Source organism: Dermacentor andersoni, chromosome 6 (genome assembly GCF_023375885.2).
Source record: "Dermacentor andersoni chromosome 6, qqDerAnde1_hic_scaffold, whole genome shotgun sequence".
Classification (NCBI taxonomy): domain Eukaryota; kingdom Metazoa; phylum Arthropoda; class Arachnida; order Ixodida; family Ixodidae; genus Dermacentor; species Dermacentor andersoni.
Genome location: NC_092819.1, coordinates 5,220,250 through 5,230,480, shown reverse-complemented (window position 1 = coordinate 5,230,480; position 10,231 = coordinate 5,220,250). Strand labels below are relative to the sequence as shown.

Here is a 10,231-nt window from a genome sequence, read left to right as displayed (position 1 = left end):
CCTTGCACGGTACTCTTTCACTTTGTGTAGGTGATCATTTCTACTGGATATGTAATTGGGTTGATAAATGTAGTTATTATAAGCAATTCCAGTGTTGCCATGAAAAATACAAAAGAGAAACTTCAACCGCAGTTTTTTTCTGCGTAAAGAAAGCGATTCCCAATTCAATTCCGTGTTCATAGCGGTACAGCTGTCTGTCCGCTTGTACCGCCCTAAAACAAACTGCGCAGCTCTATTCTGAATTTTTTCAAGTTTACCTATAGACCTGGCCTGCATCGGGCCCCATACAGGACATGCGTACTCCAAAATCGGCCCAATACTGGTGAGGTAGGCCGTGTTCTTTAATTTCCATCCTAGGTTCCGTTGGATAAAGTTAAGAGCCCTTGCTGCTTTACCAACAACATAATCAATATTAGCATTCCATGAGCAATCATGCGATAAAACAACACCAAGATATTTGCATGTCGGTTCAGTAGTAATCACATACATATTCAGGCTGTAAGATGTTTCAATTTGTTTCTTTTTTGGAAACACGCATGTGCACACACTTTTTTGGATTCAATATCATGCGCCACTTCTGGCACCACCTTGTAATACGATCCGAATCGTTCTGCAAGGAAACGCGGTCACTCGCGTCCCTAATCAGCCGATATAAAACACAATCGTCGGCAAATAAACGCATGCGCGATGAAATACCCACAGAAATATCATTAACAAAAATGAGCAATAAGAGCGGTCCAAGGACGGAGCCTTGTGGCACGCCTGACGATACACCAAGATAGGATGAACACCTCCCATTTAAAAGCACGCATTGACGCCTGTCGAACAAGTAATTGGTTATCCAAGTTAGTACATTCTGGTCAAAATTTAGAATCTGCAGTTTGACGAGGAGAAGGGAGTGCGACACGGTGTCGAAGGCCTTTCGAAAATCTAAAAACACACAATCTGTTTTCCCACCCTCGTCGACGTTGGAAGCCAACTCATGAAAGAACTCTACAAGTTGCGTGGTACAAGAAAATTCTGTGCGAAAACTGTGCTGCTCATTTATCAGAACATTATTATCTGTAAGATGGGTCAATATGTGCTTAAATAGGATATGGTCAAAGAGTTTACATGATATCGATGTTAATGAAATGGGCCGGTAATTTGTTACATCCTTTCTTGAGCCACCCTTATGAACCGGAACAACATGGGAAATTTTCCAATCATCGGGTAAAGCGCCTGTTGAAAGGGACTTAGTGTAAATTATGTAAAGGCAAAGCGAAATGGGCGCAGCACATCGCTTCAGTACACGAGGAGAGATACCATCAGGACCAACTGCTTTGGATTCGTCTTGGCTTTCAAGAAGAGAACGTATACCACGAACACCCAGTTCCACTGGCGGCATCAGTGGAAAGTGCTTGGGTGCGGTTGGGAAGGAACGTCGTGCTTAGGTAAAAACACGGATTGGAAATACGTATTTAAACATGTGGCTTTGGCTTCCTCATCGACTGTAACCGTATCATTAAAATTCAGTTCGCTGACTCCAACATTATCAGATCCGCACTCCTTGATATAATGCCAGAACGACTTGGGATTAGTTTTCATATTATTATTGAGCCCCTCGAAATATCTCTCTTTTGCTTTTTCGACACTTGCTTTATACTGCTCCGTTAATGCTTGTAATTCTCTCGCGTGCTCACTGCTTCCAGTTTTCTATAATTTACGGAAAACTCGTCGCCTTCTCCTGATTTCTCTCAAAATACCTGACGTCATCCATGGCTTCTTGCATTTACTAATCTTGCCTGCTTGTATCGCAGGTGTATACTTATCCACAAGGGCTAACACCTTATCCCTAAACTTAAACCATAAATCGGTTACATTATCGGTTTCGGCAAGGCACTCAAACACGGGCAAATATTCTTCTAGCTTTTGAGCTATGCTTGAGTAGTCACCCTTGCTGAATAGAAAAACCTTTCTTGTTGCACAACTTAAGGTTCTTCTGCTCTCTTTTTTAATGTCTGCAACAACTGCCATGTGGTCACTGATACCTGGAATAACACTGACATTATTCTCCAAACTGGGGTAATTCGAGAACACGAGGTCTAGAACGTTATTATATCGAGTTGGGCAAGTAACAAATTGAATAAGACCAAAAGTGTCAGTAATATTTTTCATTTCTATGTTTACACGGCACCCAGTGCTGCTTACACATATTCCATCACGCCATTCTAAGTCTGGCAAGTTAAAATCACCAGCAAGAATGAATAGTCTGCTTGAAACTTCCAAGATAATTTCATTCAGCGATTGAAGTGTATTGTAATCAGAGTTCGGTGGTCGGTAAAATGCACCTACGGCGAACGAAGAATTATCATCTAGGGTTACTGTGCACCAACCAAACAGATTCGACATCACATGGGATGTCTCAGGCGGCAGATTTCAGGGAACTTCGCACAAGTAAAAATACACCGCCCCCATGGCTCGACCTATCTCTACGATACGCGACAAATTCGCTCGGAAAGACTTCACGATCGCCGATATCACGGTTCAGCCATTATTCCGTGCCAATAACTACGTCAGCTCTCACCCTCTCAATTAGTCCTGCCAATTCTTCCGTCTTATTCATTACACTTCTACAGTTTATTAAAACGGCGACCAGGTTGTGCCGTGTTATTTTTTTTTCAGGCAAGCATCATAGGTGATCTAATAGCTTTATGATCTTTATGACCTTTATTAGATCAAATACGTGATCTAATACCTTTATGGCTAAAGAAAGCAATATACTATGCCCTTTTTACTCGAAGCTAACTTATTGTGTCTTAATTTGGGGAACAACTACAGCAAAAAACTATGATAAGTTATTAAGCTTGCAAAAACGAGTAGTCCGAATTTTTGAAAACTACCACGGTAGTCCGCGTGACTTACCCACACACAATCTCTTCGGCAAGCATTTACTGATCCGAGCAAAACAAGTATTTTATTATAGATTACTTTTACATATAAAAAGACACAGGCTCTATGTTGTCAGCATATCCACTTCTCCTCGATACCCATTACGTTATCAAATCAAGAAAATACCATTCAAGCGTACTAACTACGGACGTCAGGATATAGACTATCAAATACCAAAGCTACTAAACATCCTTGAGAAAAAAATTGATTTCTGTGCGCCTAATTTTAAGCAATGTATAAAAAACCTTCTCATACACAATCAAATTATTTATACATAAAATGCTATTGCACTAAAATTTTTTATGCACTATATATGTATTCCTTAATATGCACTGTAATGTGAATGCCCACACAAAAATTGAAGCATAAATGTCTTTTTCACATAGTCATTGCACAATGTACACATTATCTTGTTTATTTGTATTTTCTACATCGTACTTGCTTGTTTCTTGTTATATTTGCTTCTTTCTTACATTGGATCATCATGTAAGCCGAACGCGCTTAGGAGCAAGAGCCCCTGTGAGGCCAAATGGCCTTAAGCTCTTGTTTCCACTGTCTGTAATGAAGAAAGAAATAAACTTCAAACTTCAAACACGCATTCTGAGTGTCATTTCCTGAGGGAATAATTGCATACTGACACGTTTATTCGATTATTTCTTCGCCACTTAAAGGCACGTTCCTGGGCTCCCGGCGATAGGCCATTATCTTGGGTTGTAGGTACAATAGCATACCGAAGGCAACACAGTTTAATTATACAAAGAAAAAAATTCATAGCCCTTCCACCTTGAGTATAGGGAAGCCCAGCGAAGCTGTTCTTATGGTCGGCTTTGCTGTGTTGGGGTTTTCCTATACTGGGACGTTGCTGTGGACTATTATGAGCATAGTATTGGGCGAGTAAAGAGGCATTTACTCAAAGATCCCGGTTGTCATCATTTATTTCGCGACCATTGTAATCATTGCCTTGTGATCACCGTGGTTCACGGAAAGGGGTCGCACGAAAGTTGCATCCTGCTTAGCACGGTGTCGTGCTTAACGTCGGCGAAATGCTTGCGCATAGAATGTATGTTAATTGCAGCTAGTGCAGATGTTTGCGGCTTGCCCCCAGTTGGTCACTGCAGGCCTTGTCGATGGTGTCGAGACGGTGCGAGTCCAGTCGCCCGAAGTCCTCGAGGAGGTCACGGTTCCCGTTGGCCTTGCCACGATTGGATGTAAAGTCAAGCTTGCGTTGGTGAGGAATAAGCTATTCGTGTCCGGGCACCTGCTCAAGGCGACGCGCACAAACTTTCGTTGTATTCCCGCTGTTCTTCCGATCGACCAACACGCGCCCTGCCCATGCCGAGTCCAAAGTGCAGCTGATAAAGGATGTGGCATGATCTCTACGTCACAAGGCAGTGATACACAACGAACGGCGGCCCTTTATTATAGCGCGGCTACTGCAACGACGGCGCGTGTGCGCCGCACCAGGGGCCGCCGAAGAGCGCGCACCGCAGCGTTGCGCAATGTCGGCAGAGGGACGGCGATCGTGGGTGTGCACAACCTGGCAAAGAGGCGTGGCGAGGAGGGGTCCCACGGATCCGCAAGAATCCAGCCGTAAACAGCTTTGCTGCAAAAGCCGGAACTTGTCGGTAAAAGCGTAAAGATACGTATATTGAAGGCACGGGAGAGCTAGCCGTGCAGAAGATCCTCTTATCGGGAACATGCGTTTCGTTCACGCGCCAAACATTTTACATAATGGGTGGGCACGCAGAGGAACAGCTCAGGTAGCCTGATTCACTCGGATGAAGCCGGCAAATGAAAACCGCCTGGAGCTGGGCAGAAAGTATTGCTTGAGAGTAATGCGTCAAATGCGATCCCCCTGGTGGGCGTCAAAAGGACTGAGATTGACTCAAAGGGAGAATGGGAACAAAACATTGAGCAAGGTGTCAACAAGGAAATCTGTATCAGTATACCAACCAATAAGGGGGTAATATATATATATATATATATATATATATATATATATATATATATATATTTCTATATATATATATATATATATATATACTTACAAAAAAACATGGCCAAGTGAAACGTGAAACGCACAGAGAAAAAGAACAGCACATTTTCAACATGTTTTGCCCAAGAAAACAAAGCGGATATTACGCCAGCGACGTGGGCGCAGCTCACTCGCTTAGCGAATATTTTAGCTGGGATTTCTAGCTTGAACACGTCCTTTCATGCGTAGCGCGATCTCTACGACTTTTTGTTAATACCGCGTTCTATAGTGTTTTCTCTTGTGAAGTATTTTCGGACGCTCTGCCCTATGTCAACCTCACAAACGGCGTTCCCTCGACCGCACCTTTCAGCTCTAACCGGGCTGCCACGCAGGGAGCCCCTGAGCCTAGACAATGAGGTGTTCAAAAAGTTGAAATTGACGAAATGCGCCTTTTTCTGATCGAACCTTTTACTGACGTAACAAGCAGGACTTACTCTTGGCTCATGCCAAGTTTCGTTTTATACCAATGGTTCATGAGGTTCCGAGAGGTCTCTTGTAAAGGTACTCTGCAGTGCGACAGCTTTACGGGGGCATGCGTAGGTTATGCGATTGTTGGTATGTAGCTTGAGAATACACCGAGTGTCTATAATTGTAGTGCAATTTATCCTTTCTGGAAGGCGACGAAAAGCAGGCAGCACGTGTCTTCAATGCGCTACGGAGTAAACGACTTATCTCAGATGAGGTTCAACCTGAAGACTGCTTCATAATCATGTTGCACCTGCAAATAAACTGTTTTTTCCAAAGGTTCGCATCCGCTGCGTGAATAAGGCAGCTGCGAAAAAATTCACGCTGACTCTTCTCGGAGTTGTCTAAGAATGCGTAAGCATTATGCGACTTGCTCATCTCCACACAGCCCGGTGCCATTATAAATGTTATGAAACTTGATCCGACAAGTATAAACCCTTATCAGCCCTTATCGGTCTTTAGTTATCAACCTTATCAGACTGGAACCGACCCTTATAAACTCTTTATCGTTGCTTATTAACCATATCCGTACTGATCCTACCCTTATAAGACCTTATAGTTCTTTAGCATCTTGTCCATCCGCGCCGAGCCATTATCAACCGTCATGCTCAAGACCCATGTAAACCCTCATCATTATTTATCATTCCTATGAAATCATTGACTGGTTATCTGTGTCTGTTGCACTGCGTGAAGCACGTGAGGTTTCAGAGAGGGGTGGCATTTCGGTCGGTGAAGGAACGCCCCAATGGAAGGCGCAAGCCGCGACCACCGAAACGGGTCGGGTATGTGGCGTGTCTGGTATCAAATATTCCCCAAATCGGAATTTTTTTGATGTCTACAACGCTCCAAATCTGCTCTACATGTGGCCTCAGAGACGACTTTTACTCCGCCATCACGAAATCTTCTAAGAACACCTTCGGAGAGACTGTTCTCCTTTTCACATTTGTTTTGTAGCGCCGGTACAACACATTCCTATGGTTGACATATGCTCACTTTCTATAAGCGTGGGCGTTTATCACAATAGGTAGGTCATTGGGCTTCTACGCTTGGGGTTGTAGGTTCTAAACACACCACCACTAATCTTTTTCCTTTCGAATTTATTTTGTTTTATAGACTAATCTCCTTACAGCGATTCGTCTTACGTGACGGGCGGATGGGTTTGTCGTTCGGTAGCATTGAAATGCTTTCGCATTTAAAATTTACGCCGCAGTGACATGAAAATAACCTTAAAACGTACATCGAAGCTTTAAAGCAAAGGTTTTCTTGCCTATAGTACCTTCCCGTATTTGGCTTGGCTGCCAGCTGCGCTGCTGGGTCGATATCTAGGAGGATATATTTGTGGAGAATATATGGGGAGGTCAAATCTGCGCCGAACGCAAGTACCAGCACATTGGCTTATGTAACTCCTGTCTGCTGAACGCACAAAATAGTACCAATAAGCGCATGTCTGATCTGCGCCCTCCCTATCTTTCTGTCTATTCCTGCTTCCCTTCCTTCTATTGTGCATAATAAAAAAATAAATTCCAACACGAAACCTGAACGTATAATGGCGGCTGATAGGCATCTATAGGGTACACGAATATCTCAGTGGAATTGCTCCTTATATTCAACATATTGTTTTATTTGCGATATTTTGATTTAGCCATTTGGTGTGCGCCACGGGTGTGTTCTTGGCCAATCTTTCAGAAGGGGTATGTGTCACTGTGAAACAAGAAGTTCAGAATCTCTGGACAGATATGCGTATTCGCTGTGCACCCGTCGGTACCGCTCTTCCCTGGACGAGCGTCATACGTCGTCCTGCATGTACCTGCGTTGGTGTTTGTCCGCACAGCTTGTCAGCCGACATGAACATCTTGAAGGGGCAGCGCAAAACGACAAAAAGAAGGACACCGTAAGCGCAGCGTTCGACAAAGAGAGAATAAATGTTTCCTTCGGTTTTCATCCGAGTCCAATCTTCTGTCTCAGAGATAACTCCCGCACCGAGAGTAGACATTACAGCCATCTTTTGTGAAAAAATTCCCCAAGACGCTATAATTTGCGCATGTTTACCTCGATGTTAAGGGCTAAAGAACGTAAAAATATTTTGTGAAACAGTTTTATAATGAAAGCCTAATGTTCAGAACGCAAGAACGGAAAGTATAAAAAAATGCGTGAAAGGGTCGCTTTTTGGCAAATGTTCGCAGGTGGTTTTCCACCGTATCGTGAAATTTAAATGGCCCACATGGGCGCAGGAAAATTTTTCTCCTCCATATGCTTTGGGGAAATACTGTGCAAGTAATGCTTATGTGCGTGAAAATTTTGCGTAATTTTTCTAGAGAAATGGCTATTGGTCGAGCGCCTCGGTTGGGACAGTTGACCCGCGAATATTAAAGTGATGCTTCGTTCGCCAGACACGCTTGGGAAGCTGTGCAGTTTCGTTAATCCACTGGCCACTACTATTAACCAGTGCAGCAAGGAGGCCACTAACCTAAGTACATTTGACGCACATGCACATTATCGTTGCCCATGTACTTCGCCGATGCTCAGTCTGTCCTATGCAGCAGGCTGGAGCATAACGATGTGCTCCACGAGCAACCGAGCATTGTGAGCACCCAAACGAAGACAGTGCATAGGAAGGTACTTTTTATGCATTGCATTGAATGTTTGTTATGAAGATACCTACTATTGCTATTGGTTAAGCCCCTGTCACCTCTAGCCTGCCTCTTCTTATGCCTGGAATGTTGCAGTATGCTTTGTGTTGTACAACGCCATTCTATGTTCTTCGCAGCGATCCCGGACCACTTGAAGCAACGTTCTTTCGTGCGGATGTTTGAATGGAATCCAAGCTGAACTGAGCTGAACTGCAAGTACAGTGGCGACCAGCTCGCTTCAATTACAAGAAGCGTAGGCTTTGAGTGGCAAGACAATATGGGAACACTACGCTTTTAGGCCACTGATCAACCTTTCCTTGGGGAAAACGCACGGGTGGGCTGAATGAGAAAAGAGCTAAGAAGCGAGCGCCAGCTGTTATGGGAACGTTAGTGGGTTGGCCGAATTCTAGCGTCACATGGCAGCGACAACCGTTATGAGCCTCGTAGAGCCTATGAGGATATCTTCAAGCACGGGCTACCATATCGAGCTGGAAAGTTTGCATAAACCGAGCTGACACGACGTAGATGAGGTCGACAGAATCATAGAAAACATGCCGCCAATTCTTTAATATCGCAAACAACTACGCAAGTTTCAATGAACTTTGATGAAATGGGCAGCCGGCGGAGAGCCTTCTGCCATAGACAGACTAGAGTGCTTCAATAAAACTTGGTGCTGGACTACTTGGTGGTGCATTCTTTAAAACTGAAGGTAGCGAACTGCTTAACACATGCGCAGTTCGGTTGTGCGCGTGTGTTTGTGATTCTCTTAAATATTGAACCCTTTTCAAAAAATAAACCAGTTGTCATTAGCGGTTCCTCGTCGTCGTGTCATCTTTTCACCGTGTGTTCGTCTTTTTTAGCGCTACCGTCAGCTTTAAAGACTTCAGTGATCTGAACCAATTGTGCAAACAATCAGCCCAGGCAAACACTATTCTGAAGTCCCTTTCTAGCTTCTCTGAGCTCTTCTTCCCAGCGTGTGTCGCCGTCCCTTTCTGTCCGCGTGAGTGCGCTCTGCTGGAAACCAATTGTGCCATGGTGAGTGATCGCTTTGAAAGCGTCACTCAAAGATTGCATTCTTGCGGATTCACTTTCAGTATGGCTGCTACGAGTTCTCTTGGATCAGCTAAGAATTTCTCATTAATTCTTCTACTTTTACATCGTCACCTGCGCAATGAATTGTTTCGCCCAGTGTCACCAGCGTCGGTGTTAGCGCCGCATGTGTCTACATATGTCGCTAAGGAGAGGTTGATGTAGAGAGCGCCTCGGAAGATCCATTTCTCTATGTTAAACAGCAACAAATAAATAAATAAATCTAGCCGAAGCTAGTCATAGAACTTTTTTCATTTGTCTTTGTCTGCAATGTTTTTTGCTCGTACGGTGCCCAAAACAATCCCGAATAGCAACACTGAGGCACATAGACGCTGCTACGTAATGATGACGATGATATTGACCGAGGCGTGCATTCCAAGTCTCTACGTTATGCTGTCACTCGGCGGCGGTGTTCGGTTCCAATAGCAATGCCGTGTCTTCTTTCAGTGAGCAGACGAAAAAACGCGGAAAACCTGGAGTGGGTTCGCAGGCATCTCAACCAGGCGCGCGCGTTCGCCTGGTTTTGTTCGGCGCACGGACGGAGCACTTGGGGCGAAGGATACGCCGCCAACTCTGTATTCATTGACTCCGTCCTATCGTTTTCGAAGGGTTCTGAATCCGTTGGAGACTGCCGAGGAGAAGGGTGGTAGCATCTGCAGAGGTTCCTTTTTTTGCGCGCGCTCTGTTCCTAGCCGCGATTTCGATCGACTAGTTTGGGAAGAAAGTGCGCCGCCCTTTGGGCGCCACAGAAACGCGCCTCGACATCGGCGTCCCCATTGTGGCTCTGCGGTTCAGTCTGCTGAACATGCGAACACTGAAACTCTTTCGCCTCCCAGCATATATTTATTTATTGTCATACTCTCAAGGCCCGGGGCATTACAGAGAGGAGTGGTGATTATTACAAACATATTCGTTAACAATATTCTTGAAGATTGTGGCGTCAGAAATGGCAGTGATGTAGGCAGGGAGGCGGTTCCAGTCATTCGTTGTTCTTGGTAAAAAGGAATCAAAATAAACGTTGGCGCGACAAGTTGGAACTTCAACCTTAAAACGATGATCCGTGCGTGACGATATGTATGAT

The 10,231-nt window shown here is 44.4% G+C and overlaps 1 long non-coding RNA gene across 1 annotated transcript in view; it reads left to right on the top strand.

Moving 5' to 3' along the window:
* The window catches only part of LOC140218723 (uncharacterized), an 86,491-nt gene extending 77,615 nt beyond the window's left edge, over nucleotides 1–8,876 (top strand). The window contains exon 2 of the long non-coding RNA XR_011894893.1: nucleotides 8,199–8,876. This is a non-coding gene — a long non-coding RNA (uncharacterized lncRNA). The remainder of the gene's footprint in view (nucleotides 1–8,198) is intronic.
* The last annotated feature ends 1,355 nt before the right edge of the window (nucleotides 8,877–10,231 follow it).